The sequence below is a fragment of the Dendrobates tinctorius genome, unplaced genomic scaffold (genome assembly GCF_039654945.1).
Source record: "Dendrobates tinctorius isolate UK_male_01 unplaced genomic scaffold, ASM3965494v1 ptg000016l, whole genome shotgun sequence".
Classification (NCBI taxonomy): Eukaryota; Metazoa; Chordata; class Amphibia; order Anura; family Dendrobatidae; genus Dendrobates; species Dendrobates tinctorius.
The window spans coordinates 60,762,361-60,775,863 of NW_027361684.1; the positions used below are offsets into that span (position 1 = coordinate 60,762,361).

The 13,503-nt window shown below is 41.7% G+C and overlaps 1 pseudogene; it reads left to right on the forward strand.

Moving 5' to 3' along the window:
- Window positions 1-10,640: 10,640 nt before the first annotated feature.
- The window catches only part of LOC141080677 (transcription factor E2F4-like), a 114,464-nt pseudogene continuing 111,601 nt past the window's right edge, over window positions 10,641-13,503 (forward strand).

A 13,503-nucleotide genomic window follows, 5' to 3' on the forward strand; every position in this document is an offset into this window, starting at 1 on the left:
GGTGGACTGGGCTTATCTGGGAGAGCTATTGACCTGCTTTGGCTTCCCCTTACCATTAGTTTCGGCCATTATGAACATGTATAGAGACCCTACTGCACGTATTAGAGTCAATGGTTCCCTGACAGACGCATTCACCATCCAAAACGGAACAAGACAAGGATGTTCTCTTTCTCCGATCCTTTTCATACTAGCGATGGAGCCGCTGAGGTGTGCAATCCAGCAAAGTAAAGAGATTGAGGGCATCAAAATTAGTAATAGTCGCCATAAGTCTGCGGCTTTTGCTGACGACTTGTTGGTTTTGATGACGTATCCTCTACGAGGGTTTCCTTCCTTACTGGGAATTCTTGAGGAATATGTGAACCTCACAAACTTTAAGGTGAATGTGTCAAAATCGGATGCTCTAGACCTAAACGTGCCTGCCCACATGCTGGATGAGTTGAAGGAGCTCTACCCTTTTGCCTGGCCTAGTAGATATATTACTTACCTAGGTATAAAATTAGCTAGATCTGATAAAGATCTTTTTCAGCTTAACTATTATCCCTTACTGGACAGGGTGCAGTCCATTATTAAATCGTGGAGAGACCCTTTTCTGTCATGGATGGGAAGAAAGAATCTCCTAAAAAGCTTGATCCTTCCCAAATTCACATACCTATTCTCAACTCTACCCATCCATGTACCAAACTATTTCCTCGCTAGAGTGAACTCTTTATTTTTCAAATACATCTGGAGGGGAGCAAGACCCTGCATTAACTCACGCACACTATCATTGCCAAAACATAGAGGGGGAATGGGAGCCCCCAACATCAAAAGCTATTACTATGCAGCGGTGCTTTCTCGATCAGTGGACCTGATTAGGAATTCTAGTGACAAACATTGGGTCAACATAGAAAACATTCTATCTCCTATACCCCTTAGGTCTCTACTGTTGACATATACTAGGGGATACAATCCCTTCCTCCCAACAACCCCCTCTCTCTGGCTTTGCTCAGGGTTTGGTCAAGCTTCCACACCCTCCTGGTACACCCCCCTTGGCCCCACTATTGAAACTATTCAACGACTTGTCTCCATCTCTGGATGCACTAAGGGAAGGAGGTGACCTAGCCCAGAAATTGAGACAAATCTCCATTGATCAGATAATGGAGGATGGGGCACTCCTTCCGCTGACTGAATTGAGTGATCTCTTGGCCCCCTTGAGCTTCACTTTTCTCCACTATAATTTTTTGAGAGAGCTATTGAAAAGTATACAATATTGCTCGGATAATCCACGCAAGCTTACACCATATGAAGTTCTCTGCTCCAGAGTATCAAGACCAACCAAGGTCCTCTCTACAATTTTTCAGACACTCTTATCTAAAGACCTATTTCTGAAAAGAACATACATCGGCCTCTGGGAAAAAGACCTAGCATACAAATTCATACAATCACAAATAGACCATATCTATACGCATTCGCACGACCCAACGAGCTGCATGAAAACCCAAGAAAACGATTTTAAAATAGTTACACAATGGTACATTACACCGGCACAGACTTGTACCTGGTGGTCGGAAGCTTGGGCTAGGTGTTGGCGTTGCGAGGAAGAGGGGGGTGACTACCTTCACATATGGTGGACTTGCCCTGTCCTCTGACCCTTTTGGGCAGCAACAGAGAAATTCATCAGAGATATCGCAGAGTCCCCAGTGTCACTGACACCCGAGACGGCTCTGCTGAACCTGCCTATATACTTCAAACAAAAGAAGGCTCCCACCTTAGTGCACAATATTATAGCTGCAGCCAAACTCCTAATCCCGACTTACTGGGGTACAACCCAGGTACCCACTTCTCATCAACTGCTGACAAAAATTGACCAACTATATCGTATGGCTGAGATTGTTGCCTCGGTGAACCATTCACAGTTATCTTTTGAAGAGAACTGGCACTCTTGGATTAAGTATAGATCTACCCTCAAGCCTCTACAAGTATGAATATTTGATTAACTTGAAACTTGGTCTGTGATGTTTCGGAACACTTACCCCCTCTCTCTATCGCTCTACTTTCCCTCTCCCCCTGCCTCTCTCTTTCCTTCTCTCTTTCTCCCATTTTCTTTACGGCTCTCTTCCCCCTCATCTCTATTGTTAGTTCTACTCTTTCGTAAATGAAAATATTTTGCATTTGCTAAATGTTTTACACCATTACAATCCATGTTACCTTAAATTGGTTATTTCTATGTGGTGTTATCATCTTTTGATGAATCAATAAAAAGATAATTGAAAAGAAAAGAAAGAGAAGGACTGAGACTTGGCTAGTGAACATGCAGCTATGAGGAACTATATGAATAATAATAATAATAATCTTTATTTTTATATAGCGCTAACATATTCCGCAGCGCTTTACAATTTTATATGATATGAATGCAATGTCCAGCTCAAAAGAAAGGGAGGCCACACCTTTATTTGAACAAGGTGCCCAAAAACTGAAGCAAAAATCCTAAAGAGTTGAACTAGAATATAAGTTGGTGTGTATGGAGCGTGTAAGTGCATGTTCGCACTGGTTACTAAACAGACCAAACCCAAGATAAAAACATTTGAATACGTGGTAGAAAGTGCTCTGATTTGTACATAAAGCAAAGTTAATTAACATTAGCATACCACATATGCATATTTACAAACCTTAAATGTCAAGCAAGTATAGGGATGTTAAATTAAATAAATAGGCTAAAATGAAGCCCATTATAAAAGATGGATAACTCAGTAGCCAAAGAAAAGAGACAGAGTCATTAGTTGAATATCACAGGGCAAAGCTATATAGCATACAATACATTTACCCATTCATGTGGAATACACCTGATGGGCGCTTCACTGAAGCTTTGAAGATTTGTCACAAGAAACTTGATCATGGCCGCTTTTGCTAAGCCCCTCCCTCTTTTTTAAGTAGAGATGCAGAAGGAAAGGACAGCAAGGACTTTTTTAGCACCAGAAAGCTGGAATAAAGTGAATACATTTTCCCTTATTATCTAATAGAGGGAATGAAAAAATAGTCATGATTGTAATATGTATACACACATATATATTAGATTGAGGAGAGGAAATAACAGTTCAATACTAAATAGATAAGAGGCTTATCTTAAAATGTCAAATTTTTTTAAGCAGATGCTTTTTATTTTCAATAACTCTTTGCTCCCATTCAATAAGTATATGATGTTCTGATAAGTCAGTCTGTTTGGGTTTTTTTTACTGAAAGTTTAGTGTAGAGAGAAGCAGTATGAATGCTGAAAAAAAAATATAAAAACTCAAACTCATAGATTAAAGTTCCATTAACTTATAATAAATCTACCAGGATTTATTAGGATCGTATTATAAGCAGATCCCTCAAAGCTGTTATAGCTATGGTTGAAATGAAAGGTACAGAACAATTGAGCTTTATATCCTATCTTTCTTTTGATATGAGATATCAATGATTGTTGTGTGAGTTTTCAAATTCAGTTGGAATAAAATGTTATCATTTTACACTAAGTTATTTTATTTAGTGTCTTCTGTGTAAAAAAGTGTCTAGTGTCTAGGGAATTAAAGCTAATTGCTAATAAAACAGATTAGACCTGCCATATATTCTAATATGAAGGGTACAGAAGAAAAGCAAAGAACTACAGGGAGCTACTGGAAATAAAAATGTCTCATACAATCATGGACAAAAGTTTTGGCATCTTTGAAATTGTTCCAGAAAATGAACATGTTTATTTCCTTTTGTGTATTGGAAAAACACAAAAAAAACAGAGGGTAAAAAGGCAAATTGAACATAATTCCACAAAAATCCCCCAGAATGGTCCTGACAAAATTGTTGGCACCTTTCCAAAAAGGGGTAAACAACTTTGTTTCAAGCATGTGATGATCGTTCAAACACACCTGTGGCAAATAACAACTGTGGGCAATATGAAAATCAAACCAGATAAAAAGGGATGATATTGACTCTATCTTTTCATTGTGTGTGTGTCTGTATGTGCCACAATAAGCCTGGCAAAAAGAAGAAGGGGTAGAGAACTGTTTGAGGAATTGAGATCCAAAATTGTTGAAATTAGTTCCCCAAAATTATAAAGCTATCCTCCATTGCACTTGAACACATGCAATTCTTTTGCAAAAGTCAATACAATCCAGGTGGTCAGACAGTAATTGTGGTCAACATGTACATATGGTAGTGTGATTTCCATTTAATTAGACAATTAAACGTATGCATAGAATGTATAGAAATCAGTAGGTGAAGATGATTATGGATCTGATGAAAATGATAAGGTACTATTTGTGGGTGCAGACTTGTTACCAGATAGATAATCATGAGGAGAGGAAGGCAGACAGCTTGCTTGAGCTTCGCTTGTCTTGCTGGCCAGCTTGGTTTCTCCACATGAACAGGTAATGGTGTTTCATTGTTTCATGTTCTGATGGAGTGATGTGGTTCCTATTTGTTGTGTGCCTGGATTTTTTGGCCTTTTCCAACAGCATAGCCTGCACAACGCAATAAATTGGTACTCCGACAGTGGAGAAAATAATTCCCACTCACAGAATGTCCACACATATGACTACCCACCACTGCGACCATACCTTTCAGGCACTGTAGAGCCTTCTCCAGTAACAGCATGTGTGGCATTATGTGACAACAGAAAAAAATGACTTGACACCAGGGGATAATTTTGAGGCATGTATCCGTGTATCACGGATTTAGGAAACCTCTTTATAACCTCAAATCCTTGTCACCCTTGTATGGGTCCCAAGTTTTGAAAACTCAGAATCATCATCTTCATTATCACACATGATTCAGCTAACAGATGTCTTTGTGTACAAAATGGAAATAGACAGCACTCCTTCTTAACCCACCACCACCTGATTCCAACCACTGTTAAGAGTGCTACTACTATGGAGTGTCCCCATCATCTAAGCTCAAAGAGCCTGCAACTAAGATTTTTTTCCTCTCATCATAGGGGCCAGCCATTGAGACCTTTTTTCTTTTGTTTCTAATGACATCCAAATGTGGCCCCCAGGAGTTTGGTTGCCACAATTGCCTTGCCTCCCTCCAGGGGGAGTGATGTCATGCCTGGAAGCAAAGAAGGACTACCAGGTTGAGACAGGATGTGTGAAGAGGAGCTGGGGGACAGGAGCTATAGCTGAGCTCTCCCCCAGGCTTGAGCACCAGAGACCGGGCTCCAGAGTCAGAGGCTGTGTGCGTACTAAAGCCCCAGCAGCAGAATCCAGAGGACAGAAGACCACAGATCCTCTGTCCCCAACTGATACTCGATGACACAGCAGCACGTGTGAGCCAGAGATGCCAGATAGGAGCAATCCCTGAAGCAGGCTACAGTTGCCTGTCATGCGAGTGGAGTTCTACCTCAGTAGCAGACAGAGAGGAAGTTGAAGAGAGTTTACAGCAGCAAGTACCTCAGAGAATAGCACTAGAAAGGAGGCCTCACAACCCACCTGAATAAGGAGATCCCCAAATTGCTTACACACTGACCGACTCAAGAACTATCTGTAACCTGAGCCCTGGGTTGCACCTGCACAGCTCAGTAAAAGGTAAAGGAAACTGCACTCTGTTGTGTCTTCTGAATCTTACCTGCGTCACCTGCCTGCACCACATTCACCTCCAACATTATCTTTAATATCCTAACTGCCCTGGGGCATAGCTCTGCCTGTGGAGAGCTGAACCAACAACTGTCCCAGTGGACTGAATCTGCAGCGTCGGCTAACATCTTTTTTGCTGAGTACCACAGGTGACGTCACGAACACTTTATTACAAATACTTCATTTTTCCCTTTTTCCCTATTCCCTTTTATTGGACGCTCAGGGCCATGGACCGGGTCACTTCCACCATGACACTGCCCCTTTAAGAAGTGGCACGGAACTGAATAATCCCACTGCCCTGGCAGGCACTCCAACTGGGCATCACGAACAGAAACTATACCCTGGTATTGCTGGGTACTGTGTGCCATAGACTGTATTGAACTGTGTGATTGCTGCCATTACAGTGCCACAAGGTGCGCGGAGAAGAAGGGGCGTGCGTGTCGTGGGCGGAGCTGAAGAGAGAGCACAAAAAGAGAAGTGCTGTGTGTGCTCAGACATCAGCTGGCAGAGAACAGGGAGCTGAGGCCTGGAAACCCAGCACACACAGTTCATCCCGCTGACAGAGCAACAGCTTAGTAAGCCAGCGGAAACTCAGAGCCTGGCTAAGATTCACTAGGGGGAAGAAAATGTCCAGCGCAGATGGAGATCCGGCATCAGCCGCAGCTGCAGCCTTCATAGTGCCACAAGATTCAGTGGCAGGTGCAGCTGCAACCCCCATAGCACAGCAGAATCCAGCGGCTGTCGCAGCCACAGCCCCCAGAGCACAGGAAGACCTGGTGACCAGCACTGCAGTCCCTATAATGCCGCTATCAATGCCATATATACTGGGAGCGGCCTGGCTACCGCAGTACTCAGGGGAATCACATACCCTGGTTGATTTCAAGGAGAGACTGTGCAGTTTATTTGAAGTGTACCCCCTGTCTGAAGGCCAAAAAGTAAGCATTCTCATTGGACAGTTAACTGGTGCGGCTCAAAGAGAAGTAAAGTCCTGGCAGGACACTGATGAAGAGACTGTTAAGCAAGTTTTGGCTAAGCTGAGGAGCACCTTTGACACCCAGACTGCAGCAGAAATAAAAATGAGGTTCTTTGGGTGCAAACAAAGGGTGCAGGACAGTATACGGGACTATGCCCTTAATCTTCAGGAGGCACTGCGGGCCATAAATCAGATTGACCCAGACAGCATGCAGGATGGAGACAGACTGTTAAAGGAGCAATTTATTGAGGGACTCCTGTCCAGCACCCACAGGACACAGCTGTGCATCATGGCCCTACAAAACCCTGACGTGAATTCTGCAGACTTTAAAGATAGGGCTATCCGGGTTCTGCATGAACCAAATGTCAGCCGCCCAGTGCCCCCTAGGCACCCAGCAGCTACATACCACCAGGAGGCAGCATCATTTCCTCAGGCCCCATTGAGGCAGATGCACAGACCCTGGATAATGATCCATCTGCAGAAATATGCCTTCAAGTCTACAAGCTGACCAAACGTGTGGCTGCACTAGTCAAAACTGTGCAGTGCATGCAAGTGCCCCTGAAGGAGAAGATCCAGTTGGCCTCCAGTCCAGATGACATCCCATGGCGATGGCAGAAGAGGATCCCACCGATCAGAGGGAGAGACAACGATCACTACGACCAGGATGGACGACCCATTTGCCGCCGCTGCACATCACAAGATTCTGCCATTTAAACAAGCAACCCCTGGAGCAGAGGACCAACCCCAACCCCCAGGAGTAGGATGACCGGCCCACAGAACTGGTGAGCCAAGTATGTCGGAGGATGACCGGTCCTCCCAGATGTGATTGACAGCATCCCAATGAACACTTTACTGGATACCAGATCTCAGATGATGACTATGCCATATATTCTTTACAAATGGTACTGAGATGACTCTGATATTACTCGTGGACCAGATGATGAGCTGACAGTTGTCGCCAGCAATGGTCAGCCTTTGCCACAGATGGGGTATAAGGAGGTGACCATTAAGGTGGGGGAGTAGAATTAAAAGCTCAAGGCCTGATAATTGTAGACATTGATCAACGAGAATGTAACGCAATAATGACATTAGATACTAATATGATAGAAAATTGATTTGCCAAGGTTATTGCTTTGTTGCAACAGGTAGCCGAAACTGTTGGTTCCAATGAGCAACGGGTCCTGGAAAAGGAGATCAAGGCCCTGATGCAAAGACAACAAGTAGAGCTATCTGGCGGAGAAGTTGGCAGTGTTAGAGTGAGTGATTCATTCCCCATTGCAATACCCCCAAGGAGTGAAATATTAATTTGGTGTTGGGCAGCCATAGGCCTCAGGCAAAGAGATTACCAAGCCCTGGTAGAACCAGTGTACTCTGATAGTAGGCCCAGTGTCCTGACAGCCAGAGGGGTAGTCGATGTCTGCAAGGGGAGGGAGCCAGTATGCATCTTAAATTGTGGGGAGCAGGAGGCCAAACTACCTCGGAATGCCTCCGTTGCTAAGCTGTTCACTGTCAATCACAATGCAATTCAAACAGCAGAACCCTTGGTCTCATCCGATCAGGTGGAGGACAATGGCTCTGCAAAACAGCTGGAGGATTAGTGTCAGCAACTGCATGTTGGCACTGACTCCACCCTTCCACACCAAAAGAATGGGGTTTACCGAGTAGTCCAAGAGTTTGAATGGGTATTCAGCAAACACTGTTTAGACTTTGGGCAGATAAAAGGGGTCCAACATCATATCACCACTGGAAATCATCCACCCATTAAAGAGAGGTACTGGCCTGTACCCCCAGCTCACTATCAATGTGCCAAGAGTATGTTACAGGAGATGAAGGAGGTTGGGGTGATCAGAGACAGTTGTAGTCCCTGGGCAGCTCCATTAGTCCTCATTAGAAAGATGGCACAATGAGGATATGTGTTGACCACAGACGAATTAACAGCATTACCCACAAGGACGCCTATCCGTTACCTAGGCTAGAGGAATCACTAGACTCACAGAACCTTTCACTTTCTCTTTTGCACCTCATGAAGTCACAGCAGTGACGACACGCGTTGGGCTTACAGTAGACGGTTCTCTGCCTTGCACCTTCATAAATATAATGTGTCTTTCTGTGAGCATGCCTATCTAGGTCTTTTCCAGTTTGGTGGCAAAGTATTTATTGCAAATTATGTGGGGGGATTAGGAAGATTTTTCAAGATACTAATGCTGCTCCTTTCCATATGTGGGGCGACAATGATTATATGTGTACTTTATTACCTTCTATATAAGGTTTCCTGCCTACCCCTCCTTGCTTGTTGTATTTGGTATCAATTCACACTCTCTCTCTCTCTCTCTAAGAATTTTTGGTTATGAGAGGTTGCTTGTGGTATAATATCACTCTGGTTCTACCTATATAGAGACATTGGTTTTCTTTAAACGTTTGGACATTTATAAGCCAAGAAATTATTGGTAGGTGTTTTGGTGTCAATACTTTCTGGAAATGATAGGATTTCTTATTTTATATTATAGGTTTTACCTATATGAGGACACTGGTCTATCTTTCTATATCATAGGATATTTAAAGTATAATATCCTACCTGTAGGTGCTGAACAGTGATCTCCTGTATGTATTTGTTACATTTTTTGTAACCATTTGTACATTTTAAATGTTTTTAAAAAAACTTTGTGGCTTTGTGTGTCTCAATAAAAATTGTTAATATTTTTGGTGATCCCTGCTTTTGGTATGTTTTTTGTCTTTGGTTGTTGAGTTCAATGTATTATGGCATTTGTGCCTGTATTTTTGTTTTGTTTTTAGTGTTATGTTTGCACTATATTCATCTTTCCATTTTTGCCTTGTTAGAAGTATAATTTATGGGTTTTTTAATCAAAACAATATCAACTAAGTATTCTATGATTTTTACATGTTTTACTCTTTACTTACTGCAATGTATACATTAATTGTTTTTATTCTAGGTTGTATTTTATATTATAATGGCCATAGGGTGAATAAGCTCCTACACATTGCACTTATACCTAACATGTGCTTGACTATGTTTTCTGTTTTGCTTTAGTTCTTTATACTTTGCACACTTCGGGGTGTTCCCCTCTTTTGGGTTGTGCATCTCGTCTATTTAGCTTTCCCCATGCAGACGCAAAATACAGACAGCTTCACATCCTGCTTTGCCCCTGTCTATATTGAGGCTTGCTGGCACATAGCAAAGTGAATTGCTAGAGTTAGGGGCGAACGTGATTGTCACGATCACAGTGGGTTGGCCTATACATTTTTTTATCAAAAGAATAACAACTAAGTACCCTTTTTTTACCTGTTACTATCATTTACTTATTTACTGCAGAGTTCCCATGTTTGAAATTTCATTAAATCTGTCTTTTTAGATGAAGCAACACCAAATTGCTATTACTTTAATTTCTTTAATGTTGTAATGGGAAAAGGTGTTGATTCAAACTTTTATATCTTTCTTTAATGTGTTATATTTTTTTTTTTCTTACTTTAGTCCTCATAGGTGACTTGAATTTGGAATCTTTCAAACAGAACCTGACAGGAGATTGATGCTATCCATGTCTCAGATACTGACTGTGTCATCGCAGTTCTTTATGTTTTACTTTAAAACCAAAAAAGCATAATTTCAAAGATAGCTAGGGGCTATACATCTTGGAAGACACAAATTTGTTTTGGATGACACATATAAGGAAGGCCTGTAAATTTTGGCTAGAGACCTGCCTTTTACTAGTCATTGCATAATCCTCAACCGACTTTCCAAAGTATGTTTTGTCTGATGACAGAATTTCAGATTAAAACATACAAGGATGCAAAAATGCAATGCTGGATTCATGCTGCTCATAGCTGGCTGCCATTTTGATTGATTCTAAAGACTAGGAAGAGGTTTAAAACAGGTTAGAAATTAAAAAATGTAGTCACCTTTCCTTGCTCCTCCCAATACTTTTTTCGCTGTTGTTTCCTGTGCATTCCTTGTGAATTTCTCGCTATGAATAAAGGCTTCCAACTGAGTAGGCCTCTGGCATCATGATTCAATTGTCATCAGAGTCCCTTATTTTGTCTGAAGCTTATATAGGGAGTGAGGATTCCAAATGTCAAGTGCCAAAGAGGCCACAGAGAGTATAACAGAGGGCCAGATGGAAGTGGCAGTAGGAGGTAAGGAAAGCAGCAAAGTGGCTATTATACTTTTACCATATGGTAATTTTGATCGAAGCCCTGCACATTTCTCAGAGCCTATTATGGAACATTGTATTTTCAGGAAATACATTCAATGTGAATTGAATTTACTATACAAATTTGAGCAAACTGCAGAAGTCAAATTTAAACAAACTTACTCATCACTAATAACGACCCATTGGCACACTGCAATTGCACCATGGTGAGACTGACAAGCGTGCATCTTATATTCTTATAGAATAAATTACAATTTAATATTGATTTTATAAACCAATAGTTCATATGAAAATAAGCCACTTTGCAATGTATATGTATGTTATCAGAGAATAGTGCTCCTTTTTTCATCTTGGATTTGTCTTTCACTCTCAATTCATAGGTGAAATCTGTAAAATCTGTATTCCGTGAAGGCAAATTTTACCATTACTGAGATAGGAATGACAGTTCGTGATTTTAAACTTTTGTAGTGGGAGGAGCTAGAGATAGACACAGATTTTATGCTGCAAGTTAACCTGAACCTACAGTAATGGTTCTCTGTAGAACTTTATAAGCACCAAATTACATTTCCTATCTCAGCAATAACAAATATTCACTTAAGACTGACTTAATTTGTGAAATGAGACTTGAGAGAATCAATGATTAGTTCAGGAGGATAAAGATACAGATTTATTACAAACTAGATGGTGACCTGATTCTAATGCATCGGGTATTCTAGAATATGTATTTATGTACACACGCGACTCCTCTCCGTACACGTCGTGCACACATGGCTCCCCTCCCACTCCGTACACCTCATACACACACAGCTCTGCTCTGTACACCTCGTACACACGGCTCCACTCTGTACACCTTGTACACACGTGGCTCCAGGCTCCACACCGCAAACCTCGTACACACGTGGCTCCGCACCGCACACCTCGTACACACACGGCTACGCTCTGCACACCTCATACACACACGGCTCCGCTCCATACACCTCGTACACACACGGCTCTGCTCCATACACACACAGTTCTGCTACATCCCCCTGTAACCCCCTTGACCCCACACACAAACTTCCCTCATCCAGCACCACGACGACCACCAGCACAGCAGAGTCCTGCAAACACCGAGGCTTCTGATCATGTGACTCCTGAATCCTCCCCTCCTGTGACCTCATCACAGGTCCTGTGCCAGAAGAAAACAGCCAGCAATGACTCATTGCTGGCAGCGGTGGGTCTCTGGGAGGGTAAGGATGGGGTCAGTGCATGGGGGGATGGCAGAGGGTATGGCAGACAGTGTGAGTGGACCCCCCATCTCATCGGGGACCCAGCACTTGCCCGTGTGCACCAGGTGCTGACGCTGGCCCTGTCTCTGATGCAGACGCGGCCAAAGCTCCCTGCTCTGCCGAGTGTCCTCCACCAGGTCAGTGCTGTGTGCCCGGTCCTCAGTCCGCTGCAGCCAGTGTGGGGAAGGAGGGTGGCCTCGTCTAATTCTGTCTGTATGTCTCTGTCTGTACGGAAATCCCACGTCGCTGATTGGTCGCAGCTTGCCAGGCGTGACCAATCAGATGCGGCATTTCCGTTACAGACAGACAGACAGAATTAGACGATTATATAGTAGATGTTCTTGTTTTTATGGGAACTATTGAAGGTTACTCTTCACATGCAGCTTTCTGAGGTTAATAAAAGGGTTCAGACCTTACTCCATTCACAGTTTTCAAAGGCAGGTGCCAGCTGAATAACTCCTAAGCAAGCTTAATACTAACACAAACAACATGTATAGTGAATGTGAGGAAAGGGTTAAACAAGGTTTTAGTTTAGGCAATTATAGAAAACCTGCTTATTTTTTATTTTGCTTAAGTTTGATAGTCTAATCTGCTTTATATTGAATATATGAATGGCTGATATTTTTTTGATGTGCAAACAACAAATGACCTATAATTTCCTTTAATGAGCAATTTCATTCTAGAATGAATTATTAACATGTTATAAAATACAAGTTGCTAAGTAATGTTTACTTTGAAAAGGATAAAAAGGACAGATAAACTATTAATGCAATGTGTCTTCAATATTTGACATCCCACTTAGCATGGTCATTATCTACAACATTTTGCATGGTGTATCCTTCATGCTCCCAAGACATTGCGAGGATGCCATATGGCAAGACATGTTTTTTGTTCAAATAATTTTTGCATAAACAGCTGGTGAGATGTTTTGTTTGAAACAATGCACATATTTTTTAAGACAGTTTGGAAAAATGATGCAAGTGACAAGAAAATGCTTTACTTTTAATGCGCATAGGTTCTGTAAATGTCTAAGTATAAATCAAAGTTATATTACTATTCTTTTATGACGGGGAATGTTTGTGATTATCCAAAAACTTAGTGCATTATCTTGAAATACAGCAAAAAGAAGAAGCAAGATCAGGTGTATTGAAAGAAAACGCCAACTTATTTTAGTAGTTTTAAACTGTACTGAATATATTTTATATATTTGTTTTATAGCACTGCACTGCACATATGAAATACAGAAACGTATAAAATACAGAACACTTGAACAAAAAAATTAAAAACAGAAAATTTAATACATATAAGCTCACTATCTGACATAGCAAAAACATAGGGCTTGATGTGAAAGGTCTAATAATCTATAAGGGGTAGGATAACGTAGACAAAATAACTATAGTTGTGCGTTTTGGCATTGGGGCTCAAAGTTTCATTAAGAAGTGGGCATTTTTTGGTAATATTTGCAGTGCCTCTAAGTTGCAAAAACAATGAATCAATTTTGCAAATTGCTATAA